Here is a 9,415-nt window from a genome sequence, read left to right on the forward strand (position 1 = left end):
TCAGGAAGCTAAGGATAAGTTTCCTGAAAGACAAAGGACCAAATAGGAACAACATAAATGTGATATGTTACATTTGTTGGTACATAATATTTTAATGTGGACATCTAGTTAAATTATTAAAATTGGAATTACTGTAAAAGAGAACACAATGGTTTGATGAAAGGCTGCAGTTATTCACATTATTTAATGGTGACCTAACTGAGGTTTGAGGTTGCTCTCAAAGCAACAAATTTGGGATCATTATTTATTATCCTTAAAAGAAACATATAAACTGGATTTAAGAAACGGAACAAAGAAATTATCCAAAAATATGGTAATTAACGGACAACCACCAGATAATAAACAAGGCCAGTGTGATGCTAAACCAAAGAGGAAATGAAAACATCTTTTTGGATTTGGACTTGGAAATGAGTTCAAGAGCAGCAGACTGGGTTGGAAGAGCTGGAATTGCACCCTTCTGAGTGGTACAGATTGCTCCACAAGCATTTGCAAAATACAGAGCCTCCTTCAATTTTGTTTCATCCTAGGTAGTTAATTAAAGTTAAGGTTAGGCCAATTACAACCCTGAAATACAAGTTTAAAAAAACATGTCTAATTAATTTGGGACTGAACTTACCTCAAATATGGACATATCTTTGGCCATGGAAACCAAAAATGAGCCAACAAAAGCATCACCAGCACCAGTTGTGTCGACAGTTTTAACAGAGAAGCCAGGCACCTTTCCTTTAAATTTCTGTATCACATTTACATGCATCTATTATCAGGAAGCAAATTAAAGAAACAAATCAAAACAAGTACAACCATGTACCCTCAGTATTAAGTACTCATGAGTCATCATTTTGACATATTAGAGTCATCAAATTTGCTCACCGAAGATATACGTGCGAGCATCTTACAGTTATTAACTAGTAGTACTCATGTTAAACGAAGTGGGCACACTGATTTAGTATATGTAGAAAAGGGGAAAAAAAAGTGTATATACATGTATAGAGACGTTCAAGTGCAATGTGACCACAAGCAAGGTTGGTCCTAAGATTTTGAGAGACCTATGCAAAACTTAAACTGGAGCTCTCACATAATCTAATATGAAAATACTAATAAATAAATAATATTTACCATGAATGTCATAAAACAATTTTTTTTTCATAACTAAAATTCATCATCAATTAGCATGTAATAACAATCACAAATCAAATTCATAATTTTTTTACTATTTTCATTTGATAAAGTTGAATATTAGTATGTTCGGTAACAAAAAATAAGAGTTCAAGAGAAAGAAGAAGGCATGAATTTTTATTTTTATTTTTGTTTTGTTTTGAGTGGAAGAAATTACTTTTTTTTTGGTTGGGTGTGATATATAATGTTGTTAGTTTAGTTGGATTGTTTCCTTTTGTTTTGTTTTGTTTTTTTTTTTCATGTGCTTCTATTTTTAACTAATTTAAATTTTGTTGTTATAATGAAAAAAGAATAAAAATATGAATAGAATGATATCAACGAGACTCAAACTTAAGCCTTGTATCAAGGGATATGCGCTAAAAACAAGCTCCACCAATACACTTTGTTTCATTATATGCTGTATGATAGAGTATATATAGTTTTTATAATATTAAAATATATAATAAAAAGTAAAAAAAATTTGAGGACCCTCAAAAATCGGAGGCCCTATGCTTAGGGCCACCCCTGACCACAAGGGGTTGCTCTGGATAATAATTACGCACGCACCTTATGGCATGTTTACTAATCCGGAATTGGAATTCTCATCTGGAATTGAATTCCGCCTATGGAGAATTCCTGCGTTTACTTCACATTAAGGAATTGAAAAGTAAGCGGGGCCCACACAAAATTAGGAATTGAATTCTTGATTTTGGAGGAATTCAATTCCGGAATTGGAGGTGGTATTCTAATTCCTGGAGAATTCACCCATTAGGAATTCATCTTTTTTACCCATTATATCCTCACACAATTTTCAAAATTCCAAATATGCCATCTACTTTAACCAAAAAATGTGGACATTTTAGTAATTAGTACCACTCCTACCCCAATTCCATATGATTTAGTAAACAACTTCAATAGGAATTCGGAATCTAACTCCCCTCAATCCATATGGTTTAGTAAACAACTTCATTAGGAATCCGGAATCTAATTATCCTCAATCCAACTCCTCCTCAATTCAATTCATCCTCAATTCAATTCCCCCTAATTCAATTCCGGATTAGTAAACATGCCATTAGTGTAATATCTGCAGCCCTTCTCACCATCAGTGACCACAAGCAGTTTGAGGTTGTCATGCCAATAGGGACAGAACCACATCTTCTTTTTCTGCATCTCCTTGCGTCAGGAATTGCACCTCGTCGTCGCTCACCTATATAATTACACATGCATTCAACAATCATCAATCATAATAATATGATATCTATAATTAATCATCTTTGGTTTAGGATCATCAATTACTCTTAGAATTCTTTATCTAAAAATAGCATTAAATAGAATAATTAATTCAATAAAAAAGATTTGCAGCAATGCGTAATTAAGAAGTCAAGAATACTATAAACTTTAATCCAATTTTGACATCAAATTAAACAGTCCTGCAGCTAAAATTGAGTGCCACCATGGACGATCTAATTAAGAAGGAAGTCATAAAATTAAATAAATATTTGTTTTGGGGGGATTGGATGCGTATATCTAATTGATCAGGAAGATGAGCAAGTAAATTGTATTTTATATTAATATACAAAAAAGAGAGAGTATAAATAATAAACCTTGATGAAATCAGCCTGATTCCATATGCTCTTGATCCCCTCCCTAGCAGCATCAGCAGAGGGCCAGAGAGGCAGCCTAACATTGGGATCATAGGAAAGCATAATACCGGCATCCTTATCGGCTTTCATGGCTGCCATATGAGCCGATCTGCATGGCTCGGAGATGAGGCTAATGGATCCGTAGTGGAATATCTTAGCTTGCTTAATAAGAGGCATGTTTAGCTCTGAATCCTTTAGCAACATGTCAGCACTAGGGTTCCTGTAGAACATGAACTCTCTTTCACCGTCCTTCCTTAAGGTCACAAACGCCAATGCCGTTCTAGCATGCGTATCCACGCACACTCCCTCAGCGTTCACCCCATTCTTCTTCAATATGTTGATCAGCATGTGCCCGAACTCGTCATCTCCAACCTGCACATGCACAACTCCTTAATCACTACGTAAAACTTATTATAATAATAATTGATTTCTTAATCAAAACCGGCAAGCAATAGATCTATTACTACAAGAGAGAAAAAAGGGAGAGCGACAGAGAGATTGATCGATCTATATCTAACCATTCCAATGAAAGCCGATTTACCACCAAGCTTGGTGATGGCACAAGGCACATTGGCAGGTGCACCACCGGGGGCTTTGAGGAAGCCCGTGGACTCAGCCAGCGAAACTCCTGCAGTGTCGGGCACAAAGTCGATGAGCATCTCTCCCAAAGCTACAATCAATGGGGTCCCTGAATTCGCCATTCTCTTCTTCTTCTTCTTTTATTCTTCTCAACAAGATATCTTTCTTTCTTTCTGTATATATAAAGAAACTAATTGAATGTTTCTTTCTTTCTGTATGTAAAAGCTACAATCGAATATTTTCTTCTCTGGATGCACGGAAACTAATCGAATATTTCTTTCTTTCTGTATGTAAAAGCTACAATCGAATGTTTTCTTCTCTGGCTGTGGTTTTCTGTACTCAGTACTTCACTTTCAGTTTCTTTTAAATTCATGAACAGATGCAAGTCGCTTTTATGTTTTTTCACTTTAATACAATGTTAGCCTAGAATCTATATAAACCAGTGCTGGCCCATTCCGCAACAGTTTTAAACTTTTGGGGTCCAATGTATGTCTAACATCCCCCACTGTTTAAAATCTTTGCTTAACCCACAGCAATACCAGTAGTCACTTTCTTCTCAAATAAATTTTCTGGGAAGTTGGGAGCTGTTCAACAACATTTCCATGAAGTGGGTACACCTCTTAGTGAATCGGGAGCAGGATATTCATTCATTAATGTTTCTTCAAATTTGCAAAACAGTTGAAGTATGCAGGATGTTTTCAATTTATCAGAGTTGGTTAATGTGCCTTTATACTGAGCTGACTTAAGGCTATGTGGAACAAAAATTTGAAGAATCTTTGCATGATATGACATTATGTTTAAGGATTGTAAAGAGAATACTCAAAAGAAATGAGATATTTACAACGTACATAAAAATGTGACACGGGCCAGAAGATCTTCCTTGGCATCTCTATAAGATAAGAGAATTTAATTATTGAAAAAAGTCTGAATAGGGTTAGGGTTTTAGAAAATCTCACCTCGTGATTGTTACTGAGCATTCAACTTCAAAGCATAGGGTTAGAGGTCGAAGAATACAGTAGCGAATGAGGAGCCCTTAGACCATAGTATATGTTAGGGCTTTTGATATATTGGTGCGCTCTTGAATCTTCCAGTAGGAGAGAAGCCAGGTATTGTGAAAGAGGGAGATGGAGAAAGAAGTAAGAGAGAGAGTGATGGGAATCGGGGTTTGGACATAGGTCACAAATAACACACACGAGCATCGAAATCTAGGGCTAGTGCAAACTCATATCGTAGTAAATTCATGCCACAAATAAACAAGTAGAAATTGTTTACTAGGCTTATTGGCCTTTTTCACTCTTTGTTGGCTTATTGGCCTTCTCTCTCTTTTTCTTACTTGAGTACATAATTGGGCTGCTAACACTACACCAGAACACATCTATTACGGCGCACAAAGTACGTGGTGAATTATCATGCACGACGCGAAACATGCAAGCAGTAAAAGCCCCCGTCGTAAATAGTATTCCTCAATCACGGCGTGTAGAATTCTCGATACTTGCACGCCTGTGACAAGTGTCCTACGCGCACAGACTAACCCACTAAGAGTCTACGAAACATCCCGTCAAGGGTACTCGGGTTCCAACATATCCAAACCATATCCACAGTTTCCAAGTATTCATCAATTCCAAAATCAGTAACCAAGGAAGCCCACATGCCGGAAAATCTAACACCACGTCTGGGTATAGTGAATAGGAAAGGTACATATGATGGTGAGATTTATAACCCTTATATAAATATTATAAGGCTTTTCATCACAAATGGTCCTTGACGTTTATGAAATTATCACGAATGGTCCTTGAGGTTTTTTTGTGACACTAATAGTCCTTAACGTTTGGACTTTTTATCACAAATGGTCCTTGCTGTCAAAAATTCTGTTAAGTGTATGATGTGGAAGATAAGTGGAGCCCACATGTACAATCACATCGTGACATGTGGATTAAATAAATAAATAAATATTTTTTTTTATGAAAATCCATTAAAAAACCATTTAGCCTCTCTCTCTCTCTCTCTCTCTCTCTCTCTCTCTCTCTCTCTCTCTCTCTCTCTCTACTCTCTAAATGGTTTTTTTAATGGATTTTCATAATAAAAAAATATTTCTTTATTTATTTAATCCACATGTCACGATGTGATTGTACATGTGGGCTCCACTTATCTTCCACATCATACACTTAACAGAATTTTTGACAGCAAGGACCATTTGTGATAAAAAGTCCAAACGTTAAGGACTATTAGTGTCACAAAAAAACCTCAAGGACCATTCGTGATAATTTCATAAACGTCAAGGACCATTGACCTTTTAGAATAGTCTAGCCGGGCGGCTATACTAGGTTTTTTTTTTCAAAAATAGTATAGTGACACGTGGCGTCTAATCGCTGGAGGGTCCTCTTTTTTTTCAAAACAAAAATGAGTACAGCCGGGCGGCTATACTCTGTGTTTTTAATTTTTTTTTAAATAGAGTTGTCTTGACACGTGGCGCCTAATGACTGGGCTCCTCTTTTTTGACATGTCAAAATAGTAAAGCCGCACGGCTATACTCAGTTTTTAAAATTTTAAAAAAAAGTATAGCCGCGCGGCTATACGATTTTACAAACCCTTTAAGTAGCATGATATGTATTTCCCTTTTTTAATTACTTTGATTAGTTATTATTTACTTAGTGAATATTAAAGGAAAAAAAGAAAAAGAAAAATTGAATTACTGTTTATTAAGTAGTATAATTCATGAAGTTAATTAACATATTTATTGCTAGTTATTCACTAAATAAATAATAATTAAAATATAATTACTAATTTAACTAATCAAATCAGTCAAATATATTATTTAATTACTAAAAATAAATTTTAAAAAAATTAATTAACCTAAACATCCTAAGTTTATATATATAGATTTTAAAAAGACCTCTCCCGACGAAACTTCATCGGCGCAGAGGTTTTTTTGTCGGGAGAAACGTAATCCGACGAATATTTGCCGGCATAGACCTATGCCGACGAAATTTCGTCGGGAGAAGTGTTTATGTTATTTTTAAAAAAAAAATTTGTATAAAAATATATAATTAGTTTCATTACAATTAAACTTTCCCCCAACTTATTTAATTGAATTAATATCTTATGGTGTTTTATATATGTAAGTATATATGTAGGTATGTATTTTTCAATAATACATTCGTATTCTATAGATGTCTACTATTATTTAAAAAGCAAACGTGCAATAGTCGTATTGTACATGTACATACGCATTTCTAATGCTTAATACCCATATTTTTTACAAAATTTTCAATAATTCACACAAAGTTCACGTATTATACAAATAATTCTCATATATTATTGAATACCAATAATATATGTAATAAAAGTTATACTAAAACATTATATAGTGGCTTATTAATATCTACTTTGGATATGTTGAAACTAGCAAATTAGTATCTATAAAGTACAAACCAATGAAACTTGGAGGGTCCTCTTTTCTATTTTTAATTTATATATTAAATAGTATAGATAGACCTTTTAGAATAGTCTAGCCGTAGGTTTTTTTTTTCAAAAATAGTATAGTGACACGTGGCGTTTAATCGCTGGAGGGTCCTCTATTTTTTCAAAACAAAAATGAGTACAGCTGGGCGGCTATACTCTGTGTTTTTAATTTTTTTTTATAAATAGAGTTGTCTTGACACGTGGCGCCTAATGACTGGGCTCCTCTTTTTTGACATGTCAAAATAGTAAAGCCGCACGGCTATACTCAGTTTTTAAAATTTTAAAAAAAAGTATAGCCGCGCGGCTATACGATTTTACAAACCCTTTAAGTAGCATGATATGTATTTCCCTTTTTTAATTACTTTGATTAGTTATTATTTACTTAGTGAATATTAAAGGAAAAAAAGAAAAAGAAAAATTGAATTACTGTTTATTAAGTAGTATAATTCATGAAGTTAATTAACATATTTATTGCTAGTTATTCACTAAATAAATAATAATTAAAATATAATTACTAATTTAACTAATCAAATCAGTCAAATATATTATTTAATTACTAAAAATAAATTTTAAAAAAATTAATTAACCTAAACATCCTAAGTTTATATATATAGATTTTAAAAAGACCTCTCCCGACGAAACTTCATCGGCGCAGAGGTTTTTTTGTCGGGAGAAACGTAATCCGACGAATATTTGCCGGCATAGACCTATGCCGACGAAATTTCGTCGGGAGAAGTGTTTATGTTATTTTTAAAAAAAAAATTTGTATAAAAATATATAATTAGTTTCATTACAATTAAACTTTCCCCCAACTTATTTAATTGAATTAATATCTTATGGTGTTTTATATATGTAAGTATATATGTAGGTATGTATTTTTCAATAATACATTCGTATTCTATAGATGTCTACTATTATTTAAAAAGCAAACGTGCAATAGTCGTATTGTACATGTACATACGCATTTCTAATGCTTAATACCCATATTTTTTACAAAATTTTCAATAATTCACACAAAGTTCACGTATTATACAAATAATTCTCATATATTATTGAATACCAATAATATATGTAATAAAAGTTATACTAAAACATTATATAGTGGCTTATTAATATCTACTTTGGATATGTTGAAACTAGCAAATTAGTATCTATAAAGTACAAACCAATGAAACTTGGAGGGTCCTCTTTTCTATTTTTAATTTATATATTAAATAGTATAGATAGACCTTTTAGAATAGTCTAGCCGTAGGTTTTTTTTTTCAAAAATAGTATAGTGACACGTGGCGTTTAATCGCTGGAGGGTCCTCTATTTTTTCAAAACAAAAATGAGTACAGCTGGGCGGCTATACTCTGTGTTTTTAATTTTTTTTATAAATAGAGTTGTCTTGACACGTGGCGCCTAATGACTGGGCTCCTCTTTTTTGACATGTCAAAATAGTAAAGCCGGACGGCTATACTCAGTTTTTAAAATTTTAAAAAAAAGTATAGCCGCGCGGCTATACGATTTTACAAACCCTTTAAGTAGCATGATATGTATTTCTCTTTTTTAATTACTTTGATTAGTTATTATTTACTTAGTGAATATTAAAGGAAAAAAAGAAAAAGAAAAATTGAATTACTGTTTATTAAGTAGTATAATTCATGAAGTTAATTAACATATTTATTGCTAGTTATTCACTAAATAAATAATAATTAAAATATAATTACTAATTTAACTAATCAAATCAGTCAAATATATTATTTAATTACTAAAAATAAATTTTAAAAAAATTAATTAACCTAAACATCCTAAGTTTATATATATAGATTTTAAAAAGACCTCTCCCGACGAAACTTCATCGGCGCAGAGGTTTTTTTGTCGGGAGAAACGTAATCCGACGAATATTTGCCGGCATAGACCTATGCCGACGAAATTTCGTCGGGAGAAGTGTTTATGTTATTTTTTTTAAAAAAAATTGTATAAAAATATATAATTAGTTTCATTACAATTAAACTTTCCCCCAACTTATTTAATTGAATTAATATCTTATGGTGTTTTATATATGTAAGTATATATGTAGGTATGTATTTTTCAATAATACATTCGTATTCTATAGATGTCTACTATTATTTAAAAAGCAAACGTGCAATAGTCGTATTGTACATGTACATACGCATTTCTAATGCTTAATACCCATATTTTTTACAAAATTTTCAATAATTCACACAAAGTTCACGTATTATACAAATAATTCTCATATATTATTGAATACCAATAATATATGTAATAAAAGTTATACTAAAACATTATATAGTGGCTTATTAATATCTACTTTGGATATGTTGAAACTAGCAAATTAGTATCTATAAAGTACAAACCAATGAAACTTGGAGGGTCCTCTTTTCTATTTTTAATTTATATATTAAATAGTATAGATAGACCTTTTAGAATAGTCTAGCCGTAGGTTTTTTTTTTCAAAAATAGTATAGTGACACGTGGCGTTTAATCGCTGGAGGGTCCTCTATTTTTTCAAAACAAAAATGAGTACAGCTGGGCGGCTATACTCTGTGTTTTTAATTTTTTTTTATAAATA

General features: G+C 32.4%; 1 pseudogene across 1 annotated transcript; it reads right to left on the minus strand.

Annotated features, from left to right (window-relative positions):
- Window positions 1-298: 298 nt before the first annotated feature.
- On the minus strand, window positions 299-3,499 carry LOC110755937 (putative fructokinase-5; annotated as a pseudogene). Its single transcript, XR_015826243.1, has 5 exons — window positions 3,317-3,499; window positions 2,760-3,170; window positions 2,229-2,362; window positions 617-735; window positions 299-523 (listed from the first exon to the last, which is right to left on the minus strand). The product of XR_015826243.1 is annotated as a putative fructokinase-5 (transcript).
- Window positions 3,500-9,415: the final 5,916 nt, after the last annotated feature.

The sequence above is a fragment of the Prunus avium genome, chromosome 8 (assembly GCF_965620075.1).
Source record: "Prunus avium chromosome 8, drPruAviu1.hap1.1, whole genome shotgun sequence".
Classification (NCBI taxonomy): domain Eukaryota; kingdom Viridiplantae; phylum Streptophyta; class Magnoliopsida; order Rosales; family Rosaceae; genus Prunus; species Prunus avium.